Source organism: Bubalus bubalis, chromosome 1 (genome assembly GCF_019923935.1).
Source record: "Bubalus bubalis isolate 160015118507 breed Murrah chromosome 1, NDDB_SH_1, whole genome shotgun sequence".
NCBI lineage: Eukaryota > Metazoa > Chordata > Mammalia > Artiodactyla > Bovidae > Bubalus > Bubalus bubalis.
The window spans coordinates 27,502,558-27,519,073 of record NC_059157.1 but is presented as its reverse complement, the minus strand read 5'-3'; the positions used below and the strand labels follow the sequence as shown (position 1 = coordinate 27,519,073).

Here is a 16,516-nt window from a genome sequence, read left to right as displayed (position 1 = left end):
TTCTCAGAGGAATTAAAGCTAGTCTGTCTTAATCCATACCAATCAATCTATATTGTGGAATTCAATTTGGCACTTAACACTAGGTACTTATAAGGAAAAAAAAAAAAAGCCATAATTGTTAACTGTGTCAGACAAGGAAGGAAGAGTTGTTAACTATTTTGTCATCTGCATTTCAACAGTGTGCCCTGGATGAGGTGCCAAAAGACAGGACATTAATTGTTCCTACTGGACCGCAACTTAGGTGAATCACCTAAATATTCCCCCACAACTAAAGTCTTTTTTATTAAGGAAAGGTGGCAGTAGGGTTTGTTTGTTAGGAGTTGTTAGGAGGAGTTTGTTAGTTTGGTTAAGGGAAACTAAACTGTAATGAGGACAAGAGCCAAAAATCTAAGGGAAATGTTCCCCTCTCCTAGAATAGTCGAGAAAGGAGCAGTCCAGGGTTGGTGAATGACTCTGCCATCCTCAACACATGGCTTCCAAATTTCCCCAACAATCACTAAGTCCAAACCAGAAAACGAAGCAGAGGAGAGATCCCAGGGCAAAATATCTTTAACGAGACAATGAAATGACTCGGCAGTAGTAAGTATCACTTCCATTAATATCTCACAAGCTTTAAATTAGTCCCTGGCCACAACTAAGGAAGGAAGAAAGCCCGTATAATAGTCTGCAATAAAGTATCCATGGGCAAAATAAAGCAAAGAGGGTGGATGGTGGGGACAGTTGGCATTTCTACCACTTCTCTCAATCACACAGAGATACGTGCTGATTTCAGCAGCTCCACTTTCTATCTGTATGTTGGCTATTCTCCGTCTTTGTTTTGTAGTGTTTTTCTCACTTCCCCATCCTTATTCTTGGTAACCAGATGTGCTTTTGAGTCAATTATTTCTGTTCAAATTGTTATATCTGTCTTAGTCTGCTTAGGCATGAGAGAATCAGAGTCATATATTTCTATACTGTTTACAATTACAAGACATTGTCCCATCTTTTTCTCTACTCAAGAATATCTTATGAGTGAAGCAAGGAAAGCATTATTATTTCTATTTTTTCAGCTTATCCCTGAATCAGAAAATTTTCTGAAACTGCAGACATACAATTTTCAAACGTGCATTGAGAGGCCACTTTCTCAGCTGTGATTCCAGGGTGTGGGGATGGGAAGTTGAAACAAGTTATTTGCATACCAGGAGCTTCCAACACGACACAAAGGAAAGAAACATAATTCATCCCTGTGATACCAGCAGAAGTTACAGTGAGTAAGGGGAGGTAGAAATGGGTTTTCATACTTAACAGTGAACAAGCCTTGCAGGTTATCTGATTGATTCCAGTGCTTCTTTCATGAGAAAATGAGGAACAAGCCATGAGATTCTGGTCATAAATGCTGTCGGAATTTAGGAAAGAACACCAGGGTATGTCAGAACTTTTAGAGTTAAGTGGGGTTCCATTTTGGCTTTAGAGAATAGGCTCATGGCTGGCGAGGTGCAGGGAAGGAGATTCTGAAGAGGGTGATTATATTTAGAAAGCATGGACTTGGCCCGAAGCAGAGTGTTTGGGGGATGAAAAGGAGTTACCAGCCTGACAGAGGCAGAGTATGTGAAATGGGAAAAAGTATGAAGTAAAGCTCCACTTGGAAAATGGCACAGATTTATGAATGACCTTTAGTGAGGAGAATTTGCTCTTCACACAGAAGGCAATAGGGTGTTGGAGTTACCTGAGGGGTGTCATAACAAACATGATACTTTGGGTTTAGTCACTAAGTCGTGCCTAACCACTGCGCCCTCATGGACTGTAGCCCACCAGGATCCTCTGTCCATGAGTTTTTTCAGGCAAGAATAGGATTACCATTTCTTTCTCCATTTTAGGGAGATTATTATAGTGGAAGGACTGAATAAGAGAAGAAACAAGTGTGGGCAGGCTTATCAGATGAAAATCTAGGCTACGGTCTTAGCAGCCAGAATTGCAAAGAGACAGTAAATCCCAGAGACATTTTAGGTGATCAGAGTGACTGAACACAGTGGCAGACTGTTCTCAAAATGAAGAGTGTCCAAAATTACTTTTCTCTTTGTACTCATTATACTTTTCATCTCATTGTACTTTCCATTAATTCTTTATGACCTGTCATTTAAGCAATTTAATTTCCACCCAGGAAGAAATGTGACTCTCATTTTCTGAGAAGTACAGTGAGATGAAAGGTATTAAAGGTGCACTGCATATAGTAAGTGCTCAATAAATGCTCACAAAGCAATTAAATTTTAAAATTACCAAATATATATAGCAAACTCCTCTTTCAAAAGCTTGCTTTTGAATCTAGGGTTGTCACACTGAGATAAATGAAATCTAGAATAAAAAAATTGAGATTTTAAGTGTTTTAAGCAGTCAAGTGTCACCAGAAACTGCTTCACAAATGTAGGAAAAGAAATTTTTGACACAGCTTGAAAAGTGATATACTGAAATGTAAATAAGAAGTATCCCATCTAATTTTTATAACAGGTAAAATATTGGATTGATAAAATTATCTACACATATACTGGTAGTACTAGAGTTCATTTCTAAAAGAAACCATATGTCAAATGCAACCATATCTGTTTAGTGACAAGATTTCATTTGTATTTTCTTATCTTTGTAAATATTCTGATAGTAATTGAACTATTATTATGAGCTAACAGTAAGTGAGAAGAAAGACACCCTTAGTTTATTTCATGGGATAAAACTATGAATGATAAAGAAGCTAATTACAAATACAAAACTCCAGTATGTTTAAATCCAGATTATTTTCACAAAATATATAGGCAGATTTGTTGGAAAATGGCTTCAATTAGTATAATGAGGTATAAAATCATAAAAATCTTGCTTGAATGTTAAATATTTCACTTTGCTTATTTAGGACAATATGTATCTTGGTAAAATTTGATATTTATAAGTTTATAAAGATATTTATGGGCAACTAAAAAAGAAGCCAAACCAGCAAATAATATATAAATATATTCATATCATAAGTAAGAAAATTGCTACCATCTCCATGAAAATTTCTTAGCAAAGCATTTCATTTATGTTACACATTCAATTAAAATGTTAAAGTAATTTTGAAACATAAAAAATGCTGTGAAGTGAATCTCTAGTAAGCTAGATGACTTGGAAAATTTCCATTATATTACTCACATGTATTTTGAAATGAGCTATAGAAAAATATCTCCAAAGTATGTATGTACCTATGAACTCATTAATTTTCTTCATTTACATGTTCCATTCAGTATGATTTTGTTGTGTCACCCTGGTATTTGTTGATGAATGCATTTATAGGTTACTCCTTTCCAAAACGTTTTAATGACATTTATAGTTGGAATTAATCTTACTTTATTTTCTTACAAAAGCACTTTGTTCATATCTCTTTTAGAAGGCTTATGTAGACATTCTGCTATGAATTAGTCTTCCCTGGAACTTATGAAAAACTCATTCAGTCCTTGTTGAGTAAGTATATTAAATTTTGAATCCTCTTCTCTCTTTTCCTGGCACCCTGTATATAGAATGTGCTCAGAAGATTAATTTGAGTCTCTCTATGTTTGTCAGCCCTCTCAGCAATATTAAATAATATGCCTAATTAGATACATAACTTAGAGTTTAAATATTTTAACATATTAAAATATTTTAAGAGCCAAAATAGATTTGAACCACAATCAAATTTGTTTCGGTTTTACTAGGCATAAACTATTGATATTACATCTAAAATAAAAATATTTTATCTGGAACAATAGTAAATAAATGACATTTTTGAAAGTTTAATGTGTTTTTACTAATATTAAATTTAAAAACTCATTTAAGCTATTTTTCTGTCATTATTTTCTTGGATGAATATTTGAGATAACAAACTCATAATACAAATTCATGTTTATTTATATGTCCTTCTTTGGCTTTACTTTAGTATTCAAGTTCATTGTTTATAATTTAAAATATTTTTCTTAAATACAAATGTGTATGCAAATCATTTTAAGGTTGAAATGAGATGTAGCTTCTATCAGTCATTGACACCGCTCCCTCATTTTAAGGTAAGCTAAAGGATATTTGAATATTGTGTCCTTATCAAGAATATTTAATAGTTGGTTAGTGTCAAAAACCAGTGCTTAATTTTTTTCCAGACCTCTTTTTTCCCATTAAAAACTTAAGCACTGAATTATGGTCCTAAATATATTTACAGATATATTGTGTATAAAGAGAAAATCAAACATTGAATTTGTTTCCTAAAAAAAGATGTGTCCAACACAATAAAGTACATGAAAGACAGTTGCCCTGAGTACAGTTCCTTTGGTAGACAGATTTAAAATTACTTCAGGTGCTTCATTAATTCATTCAGCTTCCTACGCTGTCTTTTAAGATCATAAAACACTAATTTTCTCTATAGTTCCATTGTCTTGCTTGGCCAAGATAAAGAAGCAATGTCTGCCATGGGTTTTAAAAGACAATCTTTTCTTATTGGGGTTTCTGTAACTCTATTTTCCCATTCCAATAAATAATATGAGACCAATAAGGACCAAAAGAGAAAATGCTGATGGTGAAATAATATTTCAAGAACCCTAGACATGAATACTAGAGACATGTAATTTTAGATACGTGCATACCAATTAACTGTTGAGCTTTTCTTTCTTTCCAATTGATCAGTAATAAAACCTCTTCCACAGACACATCTCACAAGCTAGCTTAGTAAAATTTCTTAACATTAGAGATATTTACAGAATTTAGTTTATAGTCATGTTCAGCTTTAATCCTTGTTATACATATATCAGAATTGCCTTGTGGTATATCACACATGGAAAACTAATTCTCAGAGGAGTTAAATCACCTGCTCCAGGTGGCAAAATTACTATGCATCTTAGTTGGAATTTTAAACCCAAGTTTTCTTGATTAAAACCATGGGAGAATAGTAGTACTTTCTGCCAAGTCACCTGTTACAGATAACAATTTGCAACTTTCCTAAAGATTTTTCTCAAGGAGAAACATTTAAGTTTTCTAGATGAATAAGAGGTTATATCTTAATAACCTTCAAAACGTATTACTGCTCCCTTAAAATAAGCCTGCGATTGTCAGTCTCCTGTTGTTTAATTTCCTTCGCTGAGAAGACTTGGTCCCATTTTCATTGCCTTCCTGCTGGTGAAAACCTGCTCATGTCAAATCATATATATTAGAGGGCTTTTGATTTTTTTCTATAATTCATCTATTTTTTAAATGATATCAATATGTGCCCATGATAAAACTGTAGCCTTCAGAATAGGGAAGAGATTTAAGAACAACACGGGAAGACTTTTCCTCCCGCAGTAATTAGAAGGGTCAAAACCAGTAGAAGAGGTTTTCTCTTAAAGAAGTATTTATCACTGTACTGAAGTGGATGCTGTGTGACCCCATGTAATAGTCATGAGAATAAATATGCACCAGTTGAGAAGTGGATCTAGATTAGGGTTTCTCAAGGTTTTCTTATCAAAGAAAAATCTAGTGAAATAATTAAAAGGCTTTTTCCCTTCTGTCCTGGTTATCTGCATACTGTACTGTGTGCTTAGCCATGTCCGACTCTTGCAACCCACAGACTGTAGCCCGCCAGGCTCCTCTGTCCATGGGATTCTCCAGGCAGGAATACTGGAGTGGGTTGCCATTTCCTTCTCCATGAGCTAGATCCTTAGACTTCCTTGGTGGCTCAGACAGTCAAGAATCTGCCTGCAATGTGGGAGAGCCAGGTTCAATCTCTGGGTCTAGAAGATCCCCTGGAGAAGGGAATGGCTACACCCCTCCAGTATCCTTGCTTGGAGAATTCCATGGACAGAGGAGCCTGGCAGGCTATGTCCATGGGGTCTCAAAGGGTTGGACATGACTGAATGACTAATGCACTTAGGTAATTTTTATAATTTGGCGTTTTGGGAAACACTGCCATCAGTTCAGTCGTTCAGTCGTGTCTGACTCTTTGTGACCCCATGAATTGCAGCACGCCAGGCCTCCCTGTCCATCACCAACTCCCGGAGTTCACCCAAACTCATGTCTATCCAGTCGGTGATGCCATCCAGCCATCTCATCCTCTGTCGTCCCCTTCTCCTCCTACCCCCAATCCCTCCCAGCATCAGGGTCTTTTCCAATGAGTCAACACTTCGCATGAGGTGGCCAAAGTATTGGAGTTTCAGCTTTAGCATGAGTCCTTCCAATGAACACCCATGACTGATCTCCTTTAGGATGGACTGGTTGGATCTCCTTGCAGTCCAAGGGACTCTCAAGAGTCTTCTCCAACACCACACTTCAAAAGCATTAATTCTTCAGCGTTCAGCTTTCTTAAGTCCAACTCTCACATCCATACATTACCACAGGAAAAACCATAGGCTTGACTAGACGGACCTTTGTTGGCAAAGTGATGTCTCTGCTTTTGAATATGCTATCTAGGTTGGTCATAACTTTCCTTCCAATGAGTAAGCGTCTTTTAATTTCATGGCTGCAGTCACCATCTGCAGTGATTTTGGAAGCCCCCCCAAAAATAAAGTCTGACACTGTTTCCACTGTTTCTCCATCTATTTGCCATGAAGTGATGGGACCGGATGCCATGATCTTCGTTTTCCGAATGTTGAGCTTTAAGCCAACTTTTTCACTCTCCTCTTTCACTTTCATCAAGAGACTTTTTAGTTCCTCTTCACTGTCTGCCATAAGAGTGGTGTCATCTGCATATCTGAGGTTATTGATATTTCTCCCGGCAATCTTGATTCCAGCTTGTGCTTCTTCCAGCCCAGCATTTCTCATGATATACTCTGCATATAAGTTAAATAAGCAGGGTGACAATATACAGCCTTGACGTACTCCTTTTCCTATTTGGAACCAGTCTGTTGTTCCATGTCCAGTTCTAACTGTTGCTTCCTGACCTGCATAGAGGTTTCTCAAGAGGCAGGTCAGGCAGGTGGTCTGGTATTCCCATCTCTTTCAGAATTTTCCACAGTTTATTGTGATCCACACAGTCAAAGGCTTTGGCATAGTCAATAAAGCAGAAATAAATGTTTTTCTGGAACTGTCTTGCTTTTTTGATGATCCAACAGGTGTTGGCAATTTGATCTCTGGTTCCTCTGCCTTTTCTAAAACCAGCTTGAACATCTGGAAGTTCATGGTTTACATACTGCTGAAGCCTGGCTTGGAGAATTTTGAGCATTACTTTACTAGTGTGTGAGATGAATGCAATTGTGCAGTAGTTTGAGCATTCTTTGGCATTGCCTTTCTTTGGGATTGGAATGAAAACTGACCTTTTCCAGTCCTGTGGCCACTGCTGACTTTTCCAAATTTTCTGGCATATTGAGTTCAGCACTTTCACAGCATCGTCTTTCAGGATTTGAAGTAGCTCAACTGGAATTCCATCACCTCCACTAGCTTTGTTCATAGTGATGCTTCCTAAGGCCCACTTGACTTCACATTCCAGGAAGTCTTGCTCTGGGTGAGTGATCACACCATCGTGATTATCTTGGCCATGAAGATCTTTTTTGTACAGTTCTTCTGTGTATTCTTGCCACCTCTTCCTAATATCTTCTGCTTCTAGAGCACTGCCATAGATGGTAAGAAAATTTTCAGTTTAGAAAAAGTGGTTGCTTTAGGGCTAGGAACATGTTTCAGCTTAGTTCAGTCACTTAGTCATGTGTGACTCTTTGTGACTCCATGGACTGCAGCACACCAGGCCTCGCTGTCCATCACCAACTCCTGGAGCTTGCCCAAACTCATGTCCATTGAGTCGGTGATACCATCCTATCATATCATCCCCTGTCGTCCCCTTCTCCTCCTGTCTTCAGCATCAGGGTCTTTTCCAAGGAGTCAATTCTTCCCATCAGGTGGCCAAAGTATTGGAGCTGCAGCTTCAGCATTAGTCCTTCCAACGAATATTCAGTACTGATTTCCTTTGGGATAGACTGGTTTGGTCTCCTTGCAGTTTAAGGGACTCTCAAGAGCCTTCTCCAACACCACAGCTCAAAAGCATCAATTCTTCGGTGCTCAGTTTTCTTTATGGTCCAACTCTCACTTTCATGCATGACTACTGGAAAAATCATAGCTTTGACTATACTGACCTTTGACAGCAATGTAATGTCTCTACTTTTTAATATACTGTCTAGGTTGGTCATAGCTTTTCTTCCAAGGAACAAGCATCTTTTAATTTCATGGCTGCAGTCACCATCTGCATGATTTCGGAGGCCAAGAAAAAAGAAAGTCTGTCACTGTTTCCATTGGTTCTCCATCTAATTGCCATGAAGTGATGGGACCAGATACTATGATTTTAGTTTTCTTAATGCTGAGTTTTAAGCCATCTTTTCTACTCTCCTCTTTCACTTTCATCAAGAGGCTCTTCGATTCTTCTTCACTTTCTGCCACAAGGTTGGTGTCATCTGCATATCTGAGGTTATTGATATTTCTCCCAGTAATCTTGATTCCAGCTTGTGCTTTATCCAGCCCAGCATTTCTCATGATGCACTCTGCACATAACTTAAATAAACAGGGTGATAGTATACAGACTTGACGTACTCCTTTCCCAGTTTGGAACTATTTCGTTGTTCCATGTCTGGTTCTAACTCTTGCTTCTTGATCTCCATACAGATTTCTCAGGAGGCAGGTAAGGTGGTCTGGTACGCCCATCTCTTGAAGAATTTTCCAGTTTGCTGTGATCCACACAAAGGCTTTAGCATAGTCAATGAAGCAGAAATAGATGCTTTTCTGGAACCCTCTTGCTTTTTCTATGATCCAACGGATATTGGCAATTTGATGTCTGGTTCCTTTACCTTTTTTAAATCCAGCTTGAACATCTGGAAGTTCTTGGTTCATGTACTGTTGGAGCCTTACTCAGGGAATTTTGAGCATTACTTTGCTAGTATGTGAGATGAGATCAATTGTGCAATAGTTTGAATATTCTTTGGCATTGCCTTTCTTTGGGACTAGAATGAAACCTGACCTTTTCCAGTCCTGTGGCCACTGCTGAGTTTTCCAAATTTGCTGGCATATTGAGTGGAGCACTTTCACAAGCATCATCTTTTAGGATTTGAAATAGCTCAGCTGGAATTCCATCTGTTCATGGGGTTCTCAAGGCAAGAATACTGAAGTGGTTTGTCATTCCCTTCTCCAGTGACCACATTTTGTCTAGTGAGAGCTTTAAATTGTGGCTAATATGTGGATTCCAGCTTCAGGGTTGAAAATGGTTAACAGAGTTCATAGTGTCTACAGTATGAAAATAAATGAAGGAAGGGAAAGAGGAGAGAACGAAAGAGACTGAGAGGGACAGAGAAGGAGAGAAGAAGGAAAAGCTGGACTCATATGGAAGAGGGATATTTAATAGTTACTGAATATATTACTAAAACAGAAGTATTGATGGTAGAGTGATAAAGAAAAATATGATTCAAATCCACAGTAAACAGATTGGATCCTTAGGCAATTTTGATTTCTTATCCTCTGTTGTCAGAAAGTGTCTGTGTAGTGGGAACAGACAACAGAACATTTGATTTCTACAAATCGAGAAAATTCAAGAAATGCTTGAGAGAAGATGAACAGGAAACCAATTATGAAATATCCAAATCTTGACAATATTTTGCAGTTTTTTTTAAATTAAAGGTCTTCTGAGATACACAGATACTTCTATTTGTCATAATGTTGTTTTGATAAACATAGTTCAAATAATTTAGATTATCAAATAATAGTTTCTGTTTGTAGAGAGACTAAATAGACTGTAAAGACAACCTTGTGTTTCAAGAGTGACCTGATTTTCAATATAAAGGTATAAATAGCTTTTCAGAGTAGCTGCTAGAATGTCAGCCATATAAAACAATCAAGACACATGACTCTTTATATACACTAAAATATACTTAGATAATATTTCTACAAGATAAAAAGTTGAAGTTTATTCAACTTTATTGTTTATGAATAATGTATCACAATACAATTTGTATAGTGTCACTGATACTGACTTCATAGTGAATTTCTCTCCTGAGATGACTCAATTTCAGTGAGAGATCAGTTACACATTCATCTATTTTCTATGTGATGCAATTTGCCATGCATACATATGAAAGTATTATAATGATTCATTTTGTTTAATGAACTCAAAATATAGCTAAGTGTATTATTGGGCATAATTATGAGTTAATTTTCAGGCTTTGTTTGAGACACTTTTAGATTAATATAATTTTATTACACATATTTTATGACAGTGTGCATGCCTAAGATATTTAATGTATAGCATTTGGAGGCAAATAACAAAAGGGAGTCCCTATAACAAAGCATCTTCTTTCATGTTTTATCACTTATGAAATACTTGATTAGTTTTTCACAAGAAATTCTGGGTTTATAGTATTTGTAAAGTTAAAAGTCTTCTGAATCTCCTGGAAAGGTAGATAATGATGTTAGCTTGAGGTAACATCTGGAATCTTTTCAGATTAAAGTAGAAACTCAAGAGGATTCACAGTGAACTTTTTTGTTGTTGTTAAATCCCCAGATTCAGTCTTACCATGGTAAAGCAGAAAGTGTCTAGAGATTTCTATTAGTGAAATCTGAGCTCTGAACACATTTATAAGTCACTGATGAATCTCAGCTCATATATACCTTCAGAGAAAATGCCAGAGACCACCTTTTGCATGGTTTCTTTCATTTACATACTAAAAAAGATCCTTACAGAGCTATTATATATATATATATTTTTTTTTAATTTGGGGTTTTTGTATGTGTGCAAAATATTAGGAATAAAATAAATGATTATGACATGATTACTGTCCTTAAGGAGCTCACAGTGTCTTGCAGAAAGATACATGGGAAAAAAAACCTAAAAAGAAGTAACCTCATTTTTCCTACTAAAGATACAAATGAGGTAATATTTACATTAAAACTTAAAAGTACAATAGATCCAAGCCTCTCAACTCTCTTCCCACTTCTGGTTTTGCCCTCTGCCAATAGCTCTTTTAGAGATTTTACAGTGGAGATGGTCACCTTCAAATGTCACAGCTGACATCAGGCCGGGCCTCTGTTACAGAGGGTTGGAGGTTGGGCAGCATATCAAAGGGAGGTGACTGGTGTCGGCCTGACTTTCCTTCTGTTCCTAGAAAACACTCTGCTACCAGAGTGCTAATACTTTCCTGCGCTTGCTCCCTTGATTCACAGACATGCCGGCTTCCCTGGCACACCTTGTCGGCGGAACAGGATACGTACATGCTTGTCACAGGCTCTGTCCAGGCCAGTGAGTGCCTCTGCCCCAGGTACAGGGCTGGCTCATGGACCCGGATGTATTCCATTCATCCTATGTGGTGAGTAATCTTTCAGGCCCTTCTTTCTTTAAATAACCACATAGAGATGAATTTGGACTATATTCTCATACGTGATAAAGGAAGGCACTGGGGAAAGGCATAAAATAGCTGAATTTCCTTTCAGTCTTTTTCTGCTATTTCTTTCTACCAAAATCATTTCTGTTCTCACATTGCTCTTTAAAATGCTAGTTACACCATTTCTTTATTTTTATAGAGCATCCTGCAGTGTATGAAGCTAATTTATATGTTCTTTCACTGAATAAGAAACTAACACTTTGGTGTGAATTAGTTTAAGGTTTTATCCTGACTAGGTGCCGGGTGCAGAGACGGTCAAAATGATGAATATTTTATAACAATAACAATAGTTAGTTTTTTTTAAGTATTTACTGTCCATCAGGTAGAATCATAAGTAGGTTACATGTACTGTCTCATGTAATCTTTAATGCAGGGAGTAACTACCATCATTCTTTTTTACACATGGGAAAAATGAGACAAAAAGAGAGTGAACGATGATCTTAGAAGGAGAGCCTAAGCATGAATGCCAGAGCCTGTATGCTGAGCCCTGGACCACACTGCACCCCTCAGTAAAGCTTCAGACAGCCAGTATTTGTGTGAGGGCAATGGTATTGTGCAAAGGAATGACCAGACCCCAAGCACACCATGTGGGTGACTGCTTAATTCTAACACTAATCCTATGGGTGACATTCAGATCTAGAGCAGATTCAGGGAATAGGGCTGATTTACTGAGAGGTGTTCATTGTAATCTACCTAAAACCAACAAGGGACAGAGAATATAATATCTTACAATCACTTCAAGATAAGTTAACCAGCTAATAAAAACATGCAGTTATTAAGATCAATTATGTCTACAGAGATCAGAAAATGGTAAAGGGACCTAAAATAGTTTTGACTTCTGAAATCATCAGACTGTAAAGTTTCCCTCCTACAAAGTGATTTTGATATTAGCAAAGTCCATTAGGTGGGAAAGAGTTTTGTTGTTATCCTTATAGCTTATTCTAATACAATTAGATCCTTAATAATAGTTTTTAAAAAAGGAACTAGTGTCTCAGACACAGGCAGCTGCAAACTAGCTAATTGGTTCTGGGTCAGTGGGTCTTTTTCCACTTGTTTACTGTTAGTGTTTCTTTGGGAGGAAATGCATTGCAACACCCCGCTGATCTATTGTCTTCCTACATATTGTTAATTCAAGGACTTTGGCATTCAGGGAGGAAATTATGGCCCATCACGGTACATAGAATATTCTACTTTCCAGAGAAAGGTCAGGAGAAAAAGAAAAGAGAGAAGATAAATATAAAACCTTTAAATTAAGACTAAATCCCAAAGTTATTCCTTGGTTTGTATAACCATCAGTCAATAATAATCAATTGCAATTAGTCAGAAAAGAACTAAACCTTAGAATTGCTGAACAGATGGAATAAAAAGGAAAAATGAAGCCACCTTCCATCATCAGACAGACAAAACCACATGACCATTTTCCTGTCATTGATTTTGCTCCTCATTAAGATGTGTTCATTTACTTTCATTTTGAAGCTCCTAGTTAAAATCTTGAAACTAGAACTGTCTTCCATGAAGGATTTTGCTCATTACTCTTCTTATACAGACGTGAATTCCAGACGGCTTGGGGAAATAATTGTTTATGCTTTAATTATCCATCTCCAAATAACAAATAACCCAGAGACCTCTTTTGCGCTCATTCTAGTATTTGGTATTCTAAGTACTTCAGCAAATATGTACTCTGATGACGGTACGGAGTGTAAGTTTAACACATAATTCTTGCCTTCTCGTATGTTAAAATCAGAAGTTGAAGCCAACACACAAGATAAGTAACAAACTTTGTTGGGTATGAGTAGCCAAGAGAGTTCAGTCAAGAAATAGAACTTGGTTGTATTTATAATACAGATAAACTTTGATAGAGAAAAAAAGCACAGGTATTCCAATGAAGAAAATAGAAGAACACTGAAGCAGACTTTTTGTCTTTTTATACTGTCATAGGGTTCTTGTGGCAAGAATACTATGACAAAGCTATGGCAAACCTAGACAGCATATTAGAAAGCCAAGACAGCACTTTGCTGACAAAGGTCCGTCTAGTCAAAGCTATGGTCTTTCCAGCAGTCAAGTACCACTGTGAGAGTTGGACCATAGAGAAGGCTGAGTGCCAAAGAATTGATGTTTTTGAATTGTGGTGCTAGAGAAGACTCTTGAGACTCCCTTTGGCAGCAAGGAGAGCAAACCAGTCCATCCTAAAAGAAATCATCCCTGAGTTCTCATTGAAAGGACTGATGCTGAAGCTGAAACTCCAGTACTTTGGCCATCTGACGTGAAGAACTGACTCATTGGTAAAGTCCCTGATGCTGGGAAAGATTGAAGGTGGGAGGAGAAGAGGGCAGCAGAGGGTGAAATGGTTGGAAAGCATCACCGACTCAAGGGCCATGAACTTGGGCAAACTCCAGGAGCTAGTGAGGGACAGGGAGGCCTGGCATGCTGTAGCCCATGGGACTGCAAAAAGTCAGACATGACTTAGTGGCTGAACAAAAAGCAAACTTGTGGAGGCTGGAATGTATACCATGTGTTTGTGGGAACAAGGACCTTATCAGTCATCTCAACATATCAAAAGAGACTTCTTTCCATTCCACTCGTAAATGGAAAGTATACACACTATATATAACATACATTATATATTATGTATATTGTATTTAGTATATACTTTCTATATTACACATTATATAAAATCTATATTATATACATTATATATATATATAAAATCTTTTAAATAATTCTGAGCTCCTTTTTTTAAAGCTCTTTAAAAAGATCAGTACCTCTTTATGATGAAAACACTCCAGAAAATGGGCATAGAAGTAACCTCCCTCGACATAATGAAGGCCATATACAACAAACCCGTAGCAAACATTCTTCTCAATGGTGATAAACTGAAAACATTTCCTCTAAGATCAGAAATAAAACAAGGGTGTCCACTCTTGCCACCATTATTCAGTATAGCTTTCGAAGTCCTTGCTACGACAATTAGAGAAAAAAAAAAGAAATAAAAGGAATCCACGTTGGATAAGAAGAAGTAAACTCTCACTGTTTACAGATGACATAATACTGTACATAGAAAACCCTAAAGATGCCACCAGAAAATTATTAGAGCTAGCCAATGAATTTAGTAAGGTCACAGGATACAAAATTAATACATATCCCTTTCATTCTTATACACTGACAATGAAAAACTGGAAAGAGAAATTAAGGAAATGATCGCATTCACCATTGCAACAAAAAGAATAAAACACCTAGGAATAAAGCTACCCAAGGAGACAAAAGACCTGTATGCCGAAAACAGGAAGATGCAGATGCAAGAAATCAAAGATGACACAAACAGATAAACCATGATCTTGGTTGGAGGCATCAGTATGTGCCAATGACTGTAATTTGTAAGGCAATTTGCAGATTCAATGCTATCCCAATCAAATTACCAATGGCATTTTTCACAGAACTGGAACAAAAAATTTTACAGTTTGTATGGAAACACAAAAGACCCTGAATAGCCAAAGCAATTTTGAGAAAGGAAAATGGAGCTCTGAGTTCTTTAAGCATAAAGAGTATAAATATCTTGTGTTAGAAGCCCAGTAAAAATGATTGGGTAGGTGACTAATAGGGCTTCCCTTGTGGCTCAGCTGGTAAAGAATCCACCTGCAATGCAGGAGACCTGGATTCGATCCCTGGGCTGGGAAGATCCTCTGGAGGAGGGAAAGGCTACCCTCTCCAGTATTCTGGCCTGGAGAATTCTATGGACTATACAGTCCATAGGGTCACAAAGAGTCGGACACAACTGAGCGACTTTCAGGTGAATAATAACACATCCACACAGTGTTTGAAAAGCCAGATAAAGTTAATATGTTGAAATACATGGCAGGGCTCAAAAAATGGAATTTTTATCTTAAAACTGTAGAAAATAATTGAAAATGGATCTTGAAGTCCAGCTGCAATCTCCCTACTTTATTTTGCATCAATTTAAACAGGATAATAATCATTCATCTATTTAAACAATATGATAAATTAGGAGCTTAGCTAGAGCCTAATAAATAGAAATACACATAGAAATATATTTGTAGCATGGACAGTAAGAGCAATGCTGAAGATATGCATAGAGAGAAAAAAGGTACTGCCCTGGGCTTAATTGGTATTGAGATGAAGTATGATGAGTGCTATTTAGCCTGATGAAAGAGACATAGGAAGTCCATACAGAAGTTAAATATGCAAAGCTTGGTGTGTGTGAAACTAGGAGTTTGGTATTGTTGGACAGAAAGCAGATAGGAAGAGACATGAGATACACCTACTGGAGTTATAAACTAACTGGATCACGGAAGCTTTTATAGACCAGTTAAGAGATTAACTTCTTCAGGCCGGTGGATAGTCACTGAGCGTTTTCAGGAGGGTAAGCTCATGGCAATGTGAGTTGTAAAGAAATAACTCTCAAGGCTAGTATGAGTAAAGAGGGTCACAACTGGAAAGGGTACAGTTAGCAGGAATAAGTGTGATCTCAGGTCAGGCTGTGTGACTGCTGTCTTTTCCTGGTACACACCTCTGTATTTCTCGGCTAACTCGTATACATTCTTTAAGTCTTTGCTCAAATATTACTTTATCAATGAGGCTCACCCTTATAGCCCATTTAAAGCTTTAATCCTCTCACTTTTGTATTTCTGATCCTCATTATCCTATACTATTTATGTTAGTCTGTAGTATGTACCAGCTTTGGGTAACTAATTTATTATACTTATTCTTTCTTTTCTGTCTCTTCCAACTAGAATGTAAACTCCAGAAAGGCAGGGATTTTTTTAAATGGGTTAAAAAAAGTTTTTTTTAATTGGAATTTAGTTGCTTTACAATGTGTTACTTTCTTATGTGCTTAGTTGCTCAGTCAGTCACAAAGAGTGTTCGACTCTTTGTGACCCCCTGGACTACAGCTTGTCAGGATCCTCTGTTCATGGGAATTCTCCAGGCAAAAATACTGGAATGGGTTGCCATTCCCTTCTCCACGTTATTTTCCTGACCCATGGATCGAACCTGTGTCTCCTGCATTAGCAGGCAGATTCTTTACTGTCTGAGCCACCAGGGAAACCCTGAAAGAAAGTGAAAGTGAAAGTCACTTCAGTCGTGTCTGACTCTTTGGGACCCCATGGACTACAGCCCGCCAGGCTCCTCTGTCCATGGGATTCTCCACTGGAGTGGGT

General features: G+C 37.4%; 1 long non-coding RNA gene across 1 annotated transcript; it reads left to right on the top strand.

Moving 5' to 3' along the window:
• The first annotated feature begins 668 nt into the window (after positions 1–668).
• Positions 669–13,290, top strand: LOC123332634. The gene is made up of 4 exons (XR_006549571.1): positions 669–1,246; positions 3,389–3,462; positions 3,984–4,037; positions 11,125–13,290. It is a non-coding gene; the product is annotated as an uncharacterized LOC123332634 (long non-coding RNA).
• Positions 13,291–16,516: the final 3,226 nt, after the last annotated feature.